We start from the raw sequence: 17,002 nt of genomic DNA on the forward strand, positions 1-17,002 counted from the left end.
AGGGAGAAATCTGAATTGCAGCCTTTGTCATAGTTAACTGTTAAAGAATGTAAAAAAAAAAAGCTACTCCAACCCCCATGAATAAAAAGGAGGGGACTATCCATACACAACTGTCGCTACAGTAAGTTATGACCTTTGACTATGACCATGCTGCTTCACTTCACTCGGATGCTGGAAAATAGTTACAGGGGTGATATCGCAGTCACTAATGGTGAACTACCAAACCTCAGGTGGCATACTAGTCACTTCCAAAAGTTGGGACGCAATCAGAAATAAATGTTTATCTGAAATTGTGGAGACCGGCCTAGTTTAATAAGCGTTAAGGCCATGGTTCTGTGATGTAGCAAACTGTGGCTCGACTGGTGACAGGTGTAAGTATTTATGACGTTAGTAAGAAAACACATGTCACTTGGAAGCAGAACCTTAAAGTAGCATTTGACGCCAGACACGAAAGGACTTCCTACCATGGCCAGCTGAGGGGTTAACCCTCTCATCGTATTTCACTGCTGAACTTTTAGGTTGGGAGAAAGCCCCCTCCCCAGACCCCCCAAATGGAGGGGAAGGGCATACAAGCAGTTCATGGATTTAAGGGGGGAAAAGGAGGCACGTTCGAGGCTCCTGCTAACGTAAAGGTTAAATTTGCACATAATAGGGTGATGTTTGCCGTGTGTGTAGGATGTGGATGGCACTACTATAAATAGCAATGCAACTCCAGTCATTGTGTATCTGGGCTGCATTTCTAGACTGTGATTAGGAAGAGAGGAAATTTCAAAACCGTGTTTGCAGCGGGAAGTAAAAACGTTTAAGGGATTTCCCTGCCTGCACGAAGGAGGAGCAGTGGAAGGAGCCGGGCTGCTGCTGCTCCTCATGTGTTGCTAGCTTGCCGCTGAGCTGGAAAGTCTCGCTGTGCTTGGGAGACTGGGGAGGGGAAAAGCGAGGGGAGCTTGTTGACAGGCTGCTGGGATAAAAATGGAGTCCGCCTCTTCCTCCCTCAGTATCTCCCCTCGGTACCTAGTCAGTTGCACTCCAGGGAGCTGCAGAATAATGTGCGTTCTGTGGCGCAACCTGTGATGTGGCGATGGCAGCTTTGATGCAGGAGGCATTAAGTCCTCAGCAATAGAGGCTGCGCCTCGGAAGGGATTGGTGCCCCCGGGGGGCACCCACCACATGCCGGCTACGGCTGGGGACGGCGGAGGGGGAAGGGCTGCCTGCTGCCTACAAGGCAAATGAATAAACCGTGGCCGAGGCTCCCAGTGTAACACTCCTCTCCAGATTCTGCGCGGCGGCAGGGATGAGGCTCCGGCTGTGATTACTCTCCCCCAGAACATCAGCTGCAGTTCCCCTCTTCCGGCGAGTCCCTCCCTCCCTCATCATGTCTCAGCTAACAGGCCCGGGGAGGAGATAGCGAGGACATCAGCCTTGGTTACTTGTTTCATCTGGATGTCTACAAAAGAAGTGGGCTGGAAAAGAAAATGCAGACTCACCGCTGGAAAGATGAAGGGGAGTCCGGGTTAGGTGTGTAAGAATTCGGCTTTATTCGTGGGACATTTGAGCAAATACCATGAGAGGGTTGCATGTATATGTGTGTGAATGCCCAGCACTCGGTAAAGAATTGGTTCTTTCCGCTTGATATGGTTGTGGGGGAGGAGGTGCAGTTTGAAAGAGACCTCATATTTGCTCTAGAGATTTGCATGGATGGGCGATGTAAATAGTGAGGTTGAGTCTTATCTGGAATATTTGTGGCTTTTTTAGAAATAGGCTCAGAACAAGTTGACAAGTGCACAAATACCTGAAAAGTCGATGAGGATTTGTGCAGAGTGAGTTTTCTTGTGAGAATGAAACTATCCTCTTGCTCATCGTGTTAGGCAGGCTTCTACAATGACAGCAAAATTATATATGCTTTTTAACAGCCAAAGTGGAAATCCATTAGTGTGCCCACAGTGAGGCACACTTCATGTGATAGATAGTTTGTGCAGTATGGAATGTTGACAGCCGTAGAAGTAGTCAGCTGTTCTAGATGGCCTGTGGCAAGTTTTCACCAGTTACTGAAAATGACAGCATTAATAGTCTTACTCCACTAGACAAACGAAAAGGACCAAATATTCTGTTTGGTGTAACAAACCCAAAGGATCTCGCTTGTTTGTAAGCTGATCAATAAAGTATATGTGTTGGCGTGCTACTACTGACGTCTTGATGAATTGGATTCAAGAAGCAACCAAAACTAATGTTTTGAGCATCCTTTTCTTTACTTGTGGCAAAGAAATTAATATGTATTGGCTTTTTAACTATTCCCGTACTTCCATTTTTACCTCATGCTCCAGGTCACAGTTTCGTTCTCCTGGCAAAGTAGAAAAAAATCTCTTCAAAGCATGTCAGTGCTGCCCATTATTGGACAGAGACAAGTTGGGGGTGAGGTGGGAGGGAATGCATTCTTAAAGGTGTAATAACATACAGGCCAGGGTGATGCTGTGGCCAATCAATAAGCAAAATGCTTAAAGGATGTTGCTTAGGTTTAGGCATGAAGTTCATTGTGCACGTCATAGAAAATGAAATATTCATTTTCCCGAAACTTTACAAATAAGTATCAGCAACACTGTAGCTGTTGTAGTAATAAAGGGCTGAATGCGTGAATGCAATTATTAAAATTGGCCTGGAGCAGCAGTGGGAGCCATGATTGGCTGGACCTGTGGACGGGGCAGGTAAAGAAACTGGCCCGGCTGCTAGGGCCTTTCCCTGCACAAGCAGTGTCCCAGGTGTGGGAAACATTGGCTTAGAGGACTGTAAACAGGGAGCAATGTATTTAAAAAAACAAAACAAAACAACAACTATTCCCAAGAATATTGTGCCCATCTTAATTTAAAGTGGTCCAGTTTGTGCTGTTGTGTAGCATAGAGGTGGCAAAGCTTTTCTGCAGTCCAGTTTTTAAGCTAAGCCTTATCTTAAAAAAGGCATATTACTTTGAAAGAAATAAGACAGGAACAGAGAAATTTTCATCAGTAAACTTAAAGATGTACGATTTAATGGAGACTGATAGAATTCTCTCTGCTCAGTTTAACTTTGTAAAGATCCAAATTCTGTTCTTGCTTAAATGGGCATAAATTTGGGGCTGTGATGGCCAGAAGGACTAATGTGATCCTGGGCTGCATAAACAGGAATCTTAGGTAGTAGAGAGGTTATTTTACCTCTGTATTTCGCACTGCAGTGATCGCTACTGGAAGAGTGTGTCCAGTTCGAGTGTCAACAACTCAGGAAGGATGTTGATAAATTAGAGGGGTTCAGAGAAGAGCCACAAAAAAGATAGACTCAAGGAGACCAATCTATTTAGTTTAACAAAGAGCAGATTAAGGGATGACTTGATTACAGTCCATAAGTACCTACATGGGAAACAAATATATAATAATGGGCTCTAGAAAGGTGTAACATAATCCAGTGGTTTGTAGTTAGCTGAAACTAGACAAATTCAGACTGGAAATAAGGTGTACATTGACCATTGGAGCAACATACTTAGGTTTGTGGATTCTCCCTCACTGACAGTTTTTTCAGTCAAGATTAGATGAGTTTCACAAAGATGTGCTCTAGGAATTATTTTGGAGGAAATTCTCTGGCCTTTGTTGTGTAGCAGGTCAGACTTAGATGATCATTGTGGTCCCTTCTGGGCTTGGAATCTATGAATTGAAGTTATAGTATGAAGAATTTTGGTGTCTTGGCTGGAACTTAAATGCTAATGAATGTATCCACAAAAAAGAAACATAAATTGGTGAGTGATCAGTATAGGAGGTGGCACATACAAGAGAATATGGAATGTTACTCTGGGAAATTAAAAAATGGAAAAATCCATCTTGAATTAAAGTTATGAGAACCTCAGACAGTGTGAGTGGGTGGTCTGAATATAAGGATGTCATTGAACACTGAATCAGTTGCAAATTTAGTGTCTGTATCTTATTACTTGAGGAAATTGCTTTACTGGACATATCACCTTGGTGACTACCAAGATGACTAGTCAAACTCTTGAACAACAGGAAACAGTATTTGTACTTTTCTGCCTAGGAAATGACTTTATGTTGATTGAGAATCTTAAAATGCAATATTAAACAGCTGTCTCTAATAATACAATTCAGCTGAGTTATAGAAGTTGCAGAACTGGGGACAGTATTAGATGACCTCTGTCAAATATGCAGAGTGGTGAGCCCAGTTAACATAGTCTAGCAATTGTAAAGCTTTGTGTGAGACTTGGTTATAAAAAACTACAAATGTTAAATGTAACACTTGCAAGAACTATTGACGTGTACCAAAATATTTCTAAGGACGCAACATTTTTTGTTCTCCATATTGTTAACATAAAATACTTTATTTGGCATGGAAGTGTTGATTTAATATAGTATTGATAGACTTTTTCATTTATACTTAAAATACAATCAATGAATCTGGCAAAATGGTTGAATTATGTGATATAAACTTGTGGGTGCTTAGGGGCTGGAGTGGAGGACAAGTTGCAATGCTTTGTTTTGGCTTTAGCTGTGTTGAAGGGATTGTGTTTCTGAAGATGTGGCCTATAGTACACTACTGCAAAAAATATTTAATAAATCACTGATGCGAATGGAAAGGACAAATTGTAGATGTGTGGTGAAGATAATGAACAGGTGGGGAGTAGTGACTGTCATATGTTTCTTTTTTGGTGGGTGCCTGGGAGTAGGTCCTCCATGTGAAAGGATATATGGAATAAGTCGTTAGTTTGAAGAATTTTTGATTGGAAGTGTAGGGGGAATATGGTGTTGATATGTGCCAATGAAATTCAAGTGTCTCTGGTTAGTGTCTTTGCCATCCTGCAGTTTTTTCTGTGAATTGGGAACACTGGGCTCTAGGATGTGTGTTTGCCCATCTCCATCTATGAGGGGAGGAGGGGGAAACTGACCAGTAAAACTTATTTGTAAAAAGCAGACTTTATCTAACATTTCAGTGTTCCCATTATAGTTCAAGCTACTTTTGGAAAGGTCATATTGTAAAATTTAGTTGATGCCTTTCAGGAAAGAGACTTCGGAGTAGAAAATGTACTTAAGCCATTAGTGGAGAAAGAAGCTAGTTGAGACAGAGACTGAAATATTTCTGTGACAAATGTTAATCTAAAAAACTCTGGTAGCTACAACTCCTGCATTTTGCATTAGAACTTCTCAACCAGTACACCGCAGCAAGACTTGCTGGAAACAGCATATGTTGGTTTAAGGTTCTTATTTACATGATTTTTATTGAGATGAGGTAGGGTCCTGTTAGCTTCACTTTCAGAAATCCAACACTAAAGAATTAAATTACAAAAAGCTTGTCAAGTTTCTCCTTAAACATGTGAACAGAGAACACAGGACTTGTATATGCTAAAAATGCTGCAGTGGCCCCAGCTGCACCTATGGGATGGCAGTGCTACTGTAGCGCTTCAGTGTAGACACTGCCAATCCCTGAAAAGCAGTTGCAAGGTCGGTAGAGGTTACATTGGCTCAACAATGTGACTCAGGGGTGTGGATTTTTCACACCCCTGAGTGATGTAGATGGATCAACCTAACATTTTGTTGTAAACCAGACCATATTCTTTACCCTTACGTTCAGTCTCGATCATAATTAGACAAAGGATGTGAATACCATTGGATAACCTTTTAAGACAAAGTTATAATGGAGGAACTAGCTAACCATTAAACTTCCAGAGTGTACACGGATGGAATTACAAGTATTCAACCATTAATAAAAATCAGAAAGAGCACTGCAACACAAGTAGAGTTTACACGTAAGCTGATGGAATAAAATTCTGAGCAATAGGGGATTAGTGTTTGAATTATTTGGGGAGGGGAGGGTAAAAGAATCATGATAAAGTAGTCCTGTTTGCTTAACCTCTGCCAAAGTTGTGTGGGTCTATGCAGTGATGTGTGTATTGGAAGTGACATGCATAACTTTACTAAGTTGGTGAGCATTGACCCCTTTTATTAAATATTAAGGCAGTGATAGAAACTGAGATGTGCAGTGGATTTTTTTTTCCCAAAAGAGCTAAGATAAATCAATTCCTAATAAAGAGCTTCCACCTGTGGTTAACTTCTTAGGCCATTTTGCATTTAATTTTTAATAGTGTTTGAAATAGGACTGCATCAGTAAAAGTAAGTTCTCGTGCTCATTGAATAATCAAGGCTTTAGGTGAATGTCCAGGATGCTGAGCTCTGTTTCTGAAAAACCTTTTGGCTAATGGTGTCAAGAAGTTGGTTCATATCACTGAGTACTTTAGTTATAAGTGTCCAGAGCAATAGATGAATTATTAGGCTATATGATGGATTGAAGAAGTGATAGAAGAAATGACATTTAATTACTCCCCAAGAAGCCTAATGAAGTAGGTAAAGTTAATCAAAATAGTGTAATAAGGATAATACTCTTTGGTTATCTACATCAGTGGTTCTCAACCAAGAGTATATGTATCCCTGGGGGTATGCAGAGGTCTTTCAGGGGGTACATCAACTCATTTAAATATTTTCCTAGCTTTAGAACAGGCTACATAAAAAGCAAAGTCAATACAAACTAAAATTTCATACTGACAATGGCTTGTTTATACTGCACTATATACTGTACATTGAAATATGAGTACGATACTTTTATTCCAGTTGATTTATTTTATAATTACATGGTAAAATGAGCAGTTTTTCAGTGATAGTGTGCTGAGGCACTTTTGTATTCTTGTGTCTGATTTTGTAAGCAAGTAATTTTTAAGTGAGGTGAAAGATGGGGGTACTCAAGACAAATCGGACTCCTGAAAGGGATACAGTAGTCTGGAAAGGTTGAGAGCCACTTGTCTACTTAATGCATCCTGTAGCTATCTATCTATTGTCGACTGTTTTAAAGGTAATAACTACATACAGGGCTAGCCAACATGAAGATGGAGATGTTTGTCCAGGTTGTTCTGAGCTAATGGTGAGAGCTTCCTAGTTACAACAGTTCAATGACTAATGAGAATTCTGCTTCCAACGGAAGAAAAGACTGATAACAAAAGGAAAGGAGATGTTGAGATATCCATGATACTTATGGACATAGAGTTTTGAGGACAAGAGTGCATCTACGGACATGGATTTGCAACTATGTACTTGTTTCAGCTGAAAGGTGGCTTACAGTATTTGTGCCAATAATCTTTGTTCTGAGTAGCTGAGACCATTCAGTACTAATATGTACAGTTCAACATGAAAAAGAACAGAAATAATTTAAAAGTTATCACTATCTTGAACTCATCCACTTCAGCTAGGTCAGCACTTGACAGAATCATCCGAGAAGGCATTCCCTGTTTTCTGCTGCTGGAGTTCAGGGGTAAGTGCGCCTTTAGCCCATTTCAGTCTCTCTAGGCACCCCTTTCAATGCTGGAGACTTGCCTGTGCTAGAGCTTTCAACACAGTGCATCAGAGTGTCTTGGAGCCTGGGCTTCAGCCTGACCCAAAATGTCTACACGGCAATTTTTAGCCCTGTAGTCTGAGCCTCCCAAGTCAGTTGACCCAGGCTCTGAGACTTGGTGCTGTGGGTTTTTTGTTGCAGCGTAAACTTAGTGTAAGGCTGCAAAGGAACTCCAAAGATGATTTTTCCACTCATGACAATTGATATAGTAAACTTTTATTGTGCATTTGGTTGCAAGGACTACTTGGCATGACAGACCAAAAACAGACAAACAGAGGTTTAGAGACACCCAGAGCATGGGGATGCATCTCTGACCATCTTGGCAAATAGCCACTGACGGACCTATCATCCATGAACTTATCTAATTCTTTTTTGAACCCAGTTATACTTTTGGTCTTCACTACATTTCCTGGCCATGAGTTCCAAAGGTTGACTGTGCATTGTGTGAAGAAGTACTTCCTTTTGTTTGTTTTAAACCTGCTGCCTATTAATTTCATTGGGTGATCCCTAGTTGGTGTGTTATGTGAAGGGGTGAATAATGCTTCCTTATCCACTTTCTCCACACCGTTTTATAGATCTCAACCATATTCTCATTGGTTGTCTGTTTTCCAAGCTGAACAGTTTCTTTGTAATCTCTCTTCACATGGAAGCTGTTCCATACCCCTAATAATTTTTTGTTGCCCTTCTCTATACTTTTTCTAATTCTTTGAGAGAGAATGACTAGAACCGATGTAATAGTCAAGGTATGGGTGTACCAAGGATTTATATAGTGACATTATATTTTTTGTCTTATCTGTCCCTTTCCTAATGGTTCCTAACATTATGGTCTCTTTTTTGACTGCCAGTGCACGTTGAACAGATGTTTTTAGAGAACTAACCACCATGATGCCAAGATCTTTCTTGAGTGATAGCAGCTGATTTAAACCCCATTGTTTGTATGTGTAGTTGGGATTGTTTTCCAAGGTGCGTTACTTTGCATTTATCAACATTGAGTTTCATCTGCCATTTTTTTGCCCAGTCACCCAGTTTTGTGGGTGAATCAGCTTTAGACTTAACTATCTTGAGTAATTTTTGTATGGTCTGCAAACTTTGCCACCTCCATTGTTTCTCCCCTTTTCTAGATCATTTATGAATAAGTCAAACAGCATGGGATCCCCCAAGGATCTGTACTGGGACCAGCTATTTGTCTTTGTCCACTGTGAAAACTGATAATTCATTCTTACCCTTTGTTTGTTTCCTATTTTTAACCAGTTACTGATCCATTAAAGGACTTTCCTTCTTCTCCCATGATTGCTTAGTTTGCTTAAGAGCCTTTGGAGAGGGACCTTATCAAAGGCTTTCTGAAAGTCCAAGTACACTATATCCACTGGATCATCTTTATACACATTTGTTGACTCCTTCAAAGAATTCCAATAGATTGAGGCATAATTCCCCTTTTCAATGGCTGTGTTGACTCTTCCCCAATGTATCGTGTTCATCTACGTGTCTGATGATTCTATTCTTTATTGTGGTGTCAACTAATCTTCCTGGTACTGAAATTAGGCTTACTGGCCTGTAATTGCCAGGATCACTTCCTGGAGCCTCCTTTAAAATCAGTGTCACATTACCTATCAGCCAGTTATCAGGTACAGAGGCTGATTGAAGCAACAGGTTACATACCAGTTAGTAATTCTGTAATTTCATGTTTGAGTTCCTTCGGAACTCTTAGGTAATAACACATGGTCCTGATGACTTATTGCTCTTAAATTATAAGTTCGTTCCACGACCTCCTCTACCAACAGCTCCATTTGGGACAGTTTGTCAGATTTGCCACCTAAATAATAGCTCTGGTGTGGGATTCTTCCTCACAACCTCTGCAGGGAAGACGGATAAAAATAATTCATTTAAATTTTTTGTGGCGGCATTGTCTTTGAGTGTTTTCTTTAGGACCCCAAATAATCATTGGGGTCACTGGACAATCATCAGGCTTCCTGCTTCTGATGTACTTAAAAGGTTTTTTTTTTTTTTGCCATTAGTTTTTGTCTTTTGCTAGTTGCTCTTACAAGTCTACCTGTCTAACTATACTTTTACCTTTCATTTGCCAGAGCATGTTTCTTTCTATTTTCCTCAGTAGGATTTGACTTCCACTTTTTAAAGAATGTTTGGGTTTTTTGCCTCTCTTTTTAGCCACAGTGGCATTTTTTGGTTCTCTTACTTTTTGGGGAATACATATAATTTGAGCCTCTATTATGGTATTTTAAAAAAGTTTCCATGACCCTTTCAGCCATTTCACTCTTGTGACTTATTTTAATTTCCATTTAACTAGCCTCTCCATTTTTGTGTAGTTCCTTTTGAAGTTAATGCTATTGTGGTGAGTTTCGTTGGTATTTCCCCCCCTACAAGGATTTTAAATTTAATTACATTATAGTCGCTGTTACAAAGCAGTTCAGCTATATTCACCACTTGGAACAGATACCGTGTGTCACTTAGCACTAAAGCAAGAATATCTCTCCCCTTATAGGTTACAGGACTAACTGCTTCTTGGAGCAGTCATTAATGATATCTAGAAATTTTATCTCTGCGTGCCATGATGACATGTTCCCAGTCAATATGGGGTAGTTGAAATCCTCCATTATTACTGAGTTCTCTGTTTTTGTAGCCTTTCTAGTCTTTCAGAGCATTTCACAGTCATTGCCACCATCCTGGTCAGTAGTGTAAGTATATTTCTACTGCTACACACTTATTATTCATGTATAGAATTTCTGTCCATAGAGATTCTGTGGTACTGTTCAATTCATTTAAGAATTTTACTATAATTGACTTTATGCTTTCTTTTTGTGTGCAAGACAAAAGTCCAGGAGAGTGCAGAAATAAAGCTTGAAGTGAATTTTGTTTTATGAAACTGATGCACTTTATATTACATAGACTAAAATGCCAGTTGATGTTTGCTGTCTGGAATGAATGGACAAAAGGTGTGCCTGTGATTTCAGAATAGTATGTCACGATGCTGGTGCATATAAATAGCAGATATTGGGAATGTCAGTCTCCCTCAACCAGCATATGGAAAATGGAAAGACTGAAAATGGTCTTTGGAGAAATGTGGACATAGGTGTGCTTAGCTCAAGAAGTACCAAGTTGCATCAGCTTCTTTCCAAGAGGTTTGGGAATAACACACTAAAATAAGAACCTGCAACAACACTCTTAGCAATCTATAAAGATAAGACACTACCTTTGCCATACACTGGCCCAGTAAAGAGAGAAATTGTTTATAAAAACATTGTGATTTGAATGGATTGACTCACTGACTTTATAGGAAGCTGCCTACCAGGTGAGCTGTCCAAGTTTGAAATCAGGATATGACTGGATTTCAATACTATAAAGAGCCCATTAAAATCTGTCTGTTGGGAGAGAGAATGGATTTTGTGTTCCAAAGTATCTCATGAGTCATGACTACCAAAAGGATGCCACTTTCACTCCTTCTGAAATAATTATTTGTAGTTTACCAGAAATATCATGTAGAACATATTAAATTGTTGTGCTTTATTATGTTTCTGGTAAGTGTATTTGTGGATGATGTTTCTAGAAGCTTTCCAAGACCCTGATGAAAGTAAATGTAAGGAGTTTTCTCTCAAATTACATGTGGGGAACGGTGGGAAAACATGCAGTGGGGAAAAAGTTATGTATTAGGTAAAATAAGTCAAGTATACATTTTTTGTTGTTATGGTACTTTCAAACTTCAGTCTTAAATAGCTATATTAAACTGTTGCTTACTAGTTACTTAAATAGCGAACTCTCTCTCTTACAGTAATATCAACTAATATCCATTAGCCTGGGGAGGGATTTGATACTATTCAACTTAAATTATTTCTGGCGACACAGGAAAAGACAAAAGTAGGTTGCTGGCAAAGGAATATGCATCAGCATCTGCAAAGCTGCATCACTCTTGTTCAGGAAGGATACTGCTGTTGTGGGAAACGAATCACTTAGATGTGGGGTGGGGGGTGAATCTTAACAGCAAAGAACAAACATAAGTGCTTCTAGATTTACACTAGGACTGGGCATTTTTAATTCTGTAGTGCAGTAAAATATGAAGGCAGATCTATACTACAGTTTTGCCAGCATAGCTTTGTCAGAGATGTGGGGAAAAAAGCAAACCCATGCCCCTCACACATCGCTGTGCTGGCAAAATTCCCATATAGACACAGTTTATACTAACGAGTCCTTTCACTGGCACAATTGGTCATTTGGGAAACTGGATTAATTACACCAGCTAAAGAACCTGTTTTGCTGGTATATGCCAAGTTTCCACTAGGGGGCCTTGCTGGTGAATCTGTATTAACAACATCTAGACCAGTGGCTCTCAATCTTTTAGCGCTCAGGACCCATTTGTAAATGTCTATGGCCTGTCATGACCCAGTAAATAGTCTGGGGGTGGAGGCCCTGGGGTGGTTTCAGTTGGATTCTGTCCCTGAGAGGGGTTGGCTCCTGCCCAGCACTCACCGCACAGTGGCAGATCCTGCCACTGTGCTTGGCTCTCCGCTCTGAGCATCGCAACTTTCGGGGTTGTAGTGCCGCTCAGGTTTGGCCTACCGCTCTGGCTGGACCAAATTTGTGTGATTGGATTTGTGACCTGGCTCATTTGGATGCAGTGCCATTCACTCAGATTTGTCCAACCCAGACTCCTGTAGTCAGGATGGCTGGGCCAGACCTGAGCAGCACTGGGACCCCAGAGGTTGCAGTGCTGGGAGCAAGGAGGTGAGCCTGTGGGATGAGAGCTGCCGCACAACCCTTTGAAACATATCTTGACCCACAGGTTGAGAGAGCCTGATCTAGACTAGCCCTCAGCCTTCAGATGAGCTGTACTGACTTAAGAAGTGTAAGTGCATGGACTTAAATCAAGAATTGTGGCCACACAAATAGCTACAATACACTCTTTTGACAAGAAGCAACAAACCATGTTTGTGCCACGTAATTTGATAGAAATGACCATCTCATAAATTCCAGCTCCTAACCTTGCCTGCTGTTGTAGGATATGAGTGGGAGGGGAAACTGGCTAATTGAGTGGGAGATGAAGCAAGGGAGCAAAGCATGATTTTGAAGGGAGCAGGAGATGGCTGCAATCTGCATCCCTACAGAACTAAGTTTGGTAGGCAGGAGCTTTCCTAAACTGCATAGATGCTTGCAGGGCTGAGTTTTCTGCCACTTGTGAAGATGTTGCTGCTTGCTGTCCTGTGAGAGCTACAGCCACTTGAATGTGGGAGCAGCATCAGCTATTAAATGATGGCATAATAAACATTGAATTGTCATTCCCATTTACTGCACTAAACGGGATAGGCCTGTTAAAATTAGGACTTCTTGCTTCACCGTTCATGTCCAAAATACTGTGATACAATACCTTGTTAAAGGATATGTTACAATGTGGACTTGAATACATTTGCACCCATTTACTGCAGTAACAAACAGTAAAGAAACAAAGTCTTCATGTGGGCCAAGGAATAATGTTCCTCCAGTCTTATTTTGGTTGTTCTGGAGACATGTTATATACAGTGTGAGGCAATGGGATAGTAAGGAAGAAAGATGAGATTGGTTTGAAGCTAATTGGAGTCCTGTTCAGCACAGTAAAAGTGCTTATTGCCACCCTTTGTTAGGTGTTTGGGAGGACGTATATTAGTGTACTCCCGTATTTCAACCAAGTGCTCTGATAGCTCTCGTAAATCTATGCAGGAGTCAGGTTAACTGTATTGGCATGTTATGTGTGGAGTTAGAATAAATAGATGGAGAATCCAAAAGAGGACTTGTTACACCAATTTCATAAAGATGTATATTCTGTTAAGCAAAAGCTTCATACACCCAGATTTGAAACAGTTTATCATAAGGAATTATTTCGCTACTAAAAAGAAATAAATACTAGACTGAAAGAGTTTGATCACATTGGCTGTTAGAATTGTTAATTATCAGCACTAGAATGGATGATAAAAAATTATCTTTCTTTGGGTGCTACTAACAGGAGTGGTAGTGAACATTCTTGTTTTCCTCTGCTGCTGTTGGAAAAAAACTGGAGCAGATGTGGAGGCACGGGAGTTGACCACAGACTGAGTGAAATAACCCATGCTAATTTACACTTGTCTTCACAAGAACTCCTCTCTGGCAACCATGAGGACTACAAAAGTAACTTTGACTTTAGGTTTTGTAGAAGCTGATGGGAAATGGGAGACCAACACCAGGACTTGTGACACATTCACCGGGGCAAGTGCTAAAATGCTTTTTAGACTTAATTACGCCTCAAGCACAACGGTATAAATCTAAAAAAAGTGTTTATAAAAAAAAAACTTGATAAATTCAATGTAAAACTTAATTAAGGTACCTAAACTCTGCATCCTTAAGACCACCTTTTCAATGCATGTGCCCAGTTAAAGACCCCTTCACATCCAGAAGCCTTGTCTTGTGCCAAAAAGTGACTTGGTCCTTGTATACTACCAAAATAGACACGATTACTATAAATTAACTTAAGTTCTGACAAGCTGGAGCAAAATCCTTTCTTCACAGAAAGGGAAAATGGCTGTCACATTGAAATCTGGAATTTGTTCCAGTGCCTAAGCAGATGCTGACACTCAGAATAAAATGAGGTGACTCTATTGGTAGTTGGGGCCCCAGTTGCCAAGAGATTTATATATTAAAGCCAACATGATAAATTGTCCCAAAATGTAAGTCTGAAGCCAGTGGAAAATGCAGAATACAAGTATTGCATGGTTCTTAGAGAAAAGAAGTACTAAGTTATCTAGTGCGTGGTGCTGGCTGGCTGAAGTTACATTGGGCTTCAGATATAGTTCCGGTAGAACGTAGCACTATGTCTTAGTCATCTCCATAATGAATAAATGCTTAGGAAACCTAAGTGCTAAACGTGTTGGGATATAGAACTTCATTTATGGAAGGATGATTCCATTTGCTTCAGACTGTAAAACATAGCTGGATTTTGATACCTTTGCTTGCAAATCAAAAGGTGTTATATCAGACACTTGAAGTTTGAGTACTTTCATTTTTTATTCTTAAATCTATAAAAACAGGCATACCTTCTGTTCAGTGCAGCTTAGATATTCTAAAACATAACAGCACTAAACCTCCAGGAAAACCAGTCCACCTTCAAAAATAATGCATGTTATTAAGTCCCACTTTTCAGTTGCTCATTCTAAAGGTTGCCCATGAATCATTCTGCGAAGATCAACATTGTGATGGTGGCAGAAATTCCCATCAGGTGTAGGGCCCCATTACACTTTGCACTATACAAACATAGGACTGAACGTGCTTCCTGTGGTTGATAGTTTATAAAAAGCCAGGATGCCTGATAGTCAAAGGCTTTTGTAGCCTTTAAGGTTTTTTTTGTTTTGTTTGTTTTTTGTTTTTTTTTTTTTGCTTTTGGTACCTTTTTGAGGAAGATGTTAGAACTTCATTTGAATCTTTTAATCAATGATGAACTAATTCCTTCCCTTGGTAAGTCTTTTCCAGTGGTAGATTAACTGTAAGCTGATGAAAGATCCCCACACCAAAGCCATTCTTTTTAGGTGATAAATCTGAGGAACTATCCTCAGGAAACGGAGAAGGTTTTGGAATAAATTGATAAATCAAACAGTAGTAGGTCACCAGGACCACTCGTATTCAGCCGAGAGTTCTGAAGGAACTCAGATATGAAATTGCAGAACTACTAACTGTGGTATGTAACCTATTACTTAAAACAGTCTCTGTGCCAGAGGTGATCTAAGCAATTACAGGACAGTAAGTCTAACTTCAGTACCAGGCAAATCGATTGAAATTGTAGTAAAGAAGAAAATCATCATCAGATACATATATGAACTCAACAAATTGGTGAGGCAAAATTTCCCTTTGTAAAAGTCATGTAGAAGACTCTTCCTCAATCTACTAGCATTCTTTGAAGGAGTCGACAACCATGTGGACAAAGTGATCCAGTGGATATAGTGTACTTAGACTTTCAGAAAACTTTTGACAAGGTCCCTTACCAAAGATTCTTAAACAAAGTAAGCAGTCATGGGGTAAGAGGGAATGTTCTCTCATGGATCAGTAACTGGTTAAAGGAAAAGAAATAAAGGGTAGTAATAAATGATCTGTTTTCACAGTGGAGAGATGTACATAGAGAGGTTCCCCAAGGATCTGTACTGAAACCAGTGCTGTTCAACATATTCATAAATGATCTGGAGAAAGGGTAAACAATGAGGTGGCAAAACTTTCAGATTGGCTAATTCCAAAGCTAACTGTAAAGAGTTATAAAGGATCTCTCAAAACTGGATGACTGGGCAACAAAATGGCAGATGAAATTCAGTGTTGATAAGTGCAAATAATGCACCTTGGAAAAAATAATCCTAAGCATACACACAGACAAAATAATGGGATCTAAATTACTGACTGTTAATGACTTCAAGAAGTATGTGGCACTGGTCACTGTCAGAGACAGGATGCTGGGCTAGGTGGGCTATTGATGGTCTGACCCAGTATGTGCATTCTTAAATTCTTATCATGGCTAATCCTTCTTAGTCACATAGGCACATTGAGAAGTTGTGCTGCAGAGAAGTTGTGTTACACAGATGAAAGAAGGGAAGTATCCACAACAGTAAAGAGTTCAATCAGTTTACAAAATGAAAAGGAGAAAGCTACAAGTCTTAATTTTTACTGTACTTTTAACTTGTAATGTCCCCTATGCCCTTTTTTATTTAATTTCCCCTCAGGTTTCTATTAAACCACTTTTTCAGGTAAAAGATCCATCAAGTACGTTAGAGTAAACTGTCAAATGATATTTAAATAGTTTAGGTAGAAGATGGCACTAGGAAGTCTGGCAGTGTGGTCAGGTTGGAGAGTAACCCTGTTAATTCCATTTTGTGTCACCATGTAAAGGGTTGGGTTAAACCTTGTTGAAGTTAGGGTATGGGGTAGCATTCATAATTCATTAATGATAAATATAAAAAAAAATGAAGCTGTTTTATATAACCAGGTAGCTGAAATAATGAGTACCGCCCAAAATGCAGGCATATGGCAGGGCTTGAGGAGAAGCTGAACCATGTGGCCCAAGGGATTTCCCTGGGAACTGATACAGCAAACACAGAGGCTAGGGCATTGACTGCCAGAAAGGAAGCACCATAGTCATGGAAGAACTGGTAGCATGTCTGCTGTAAAAGCTGGATCTCTAGGCCCTGTGTTGCTTAAAAAAAGTTAGGAGCTGAGCAAAAACCCCTCTTCTGTTAGGTTCCTCCTGAGTTCAGGGGAACAGGACTTCTTACTTGCTCTGTAAATAAGATTGGATTGATTACATGACTCGCATCAGTTTCTCTTCCTAAAGGAAACAGCCTGCAGGGCCCTGAACTTTGGCTAATTACTCAGGTCAGAAAGGGATAACAGTAGTCAATCCTGACCCACGTATGCAGAAAACTGCCTCATATAGAAAAATTAGTGCTCAGTTGTGGACATCCCATCTACAGCTTCCACTAAGGCTTTGTCTACACTTACAGTTTTGCAGCGCTGGCAGTTACAGCTGTGGTCGTACAGCTGTGTACGGCCAGCGCTGCAGTGTGTCCACACTGACAGCGACCAGCGCTGCAGTGTGTCCACACTTGCA

At 40.2% G+C, this 17,002-nt stretch overlaps 1 protein-coding gene across 3 annotated transcripts in view; it reads left to right on the plus strand.

Annotated features, from left to right (window-relative positions):
- TRIO (trio Rho guanine nucleotide exchange factor) overlaps nt 1-17,002 on the plus strand; it is a 457,553-nt gene that overhangs the window by 1,151 nt on the left and 439,400 nt on the right. The window lies entirely within an intron of this gene.

This window comes from Chelonoidis abingdonii, chromosome 2 (assembly GCF_003597395.2).
Source record: "Chelonoidis abingdonii isolate Lonesome George chromosome 2, CheloAbing_2.0, whole genome shotgun sequence".
NCBI classification, from domain to species: Eukaryota; Metazoa; Chordata; order Testudines; family Testudinidae; genus Chelonoidis; species Chelonoidis abingdonii.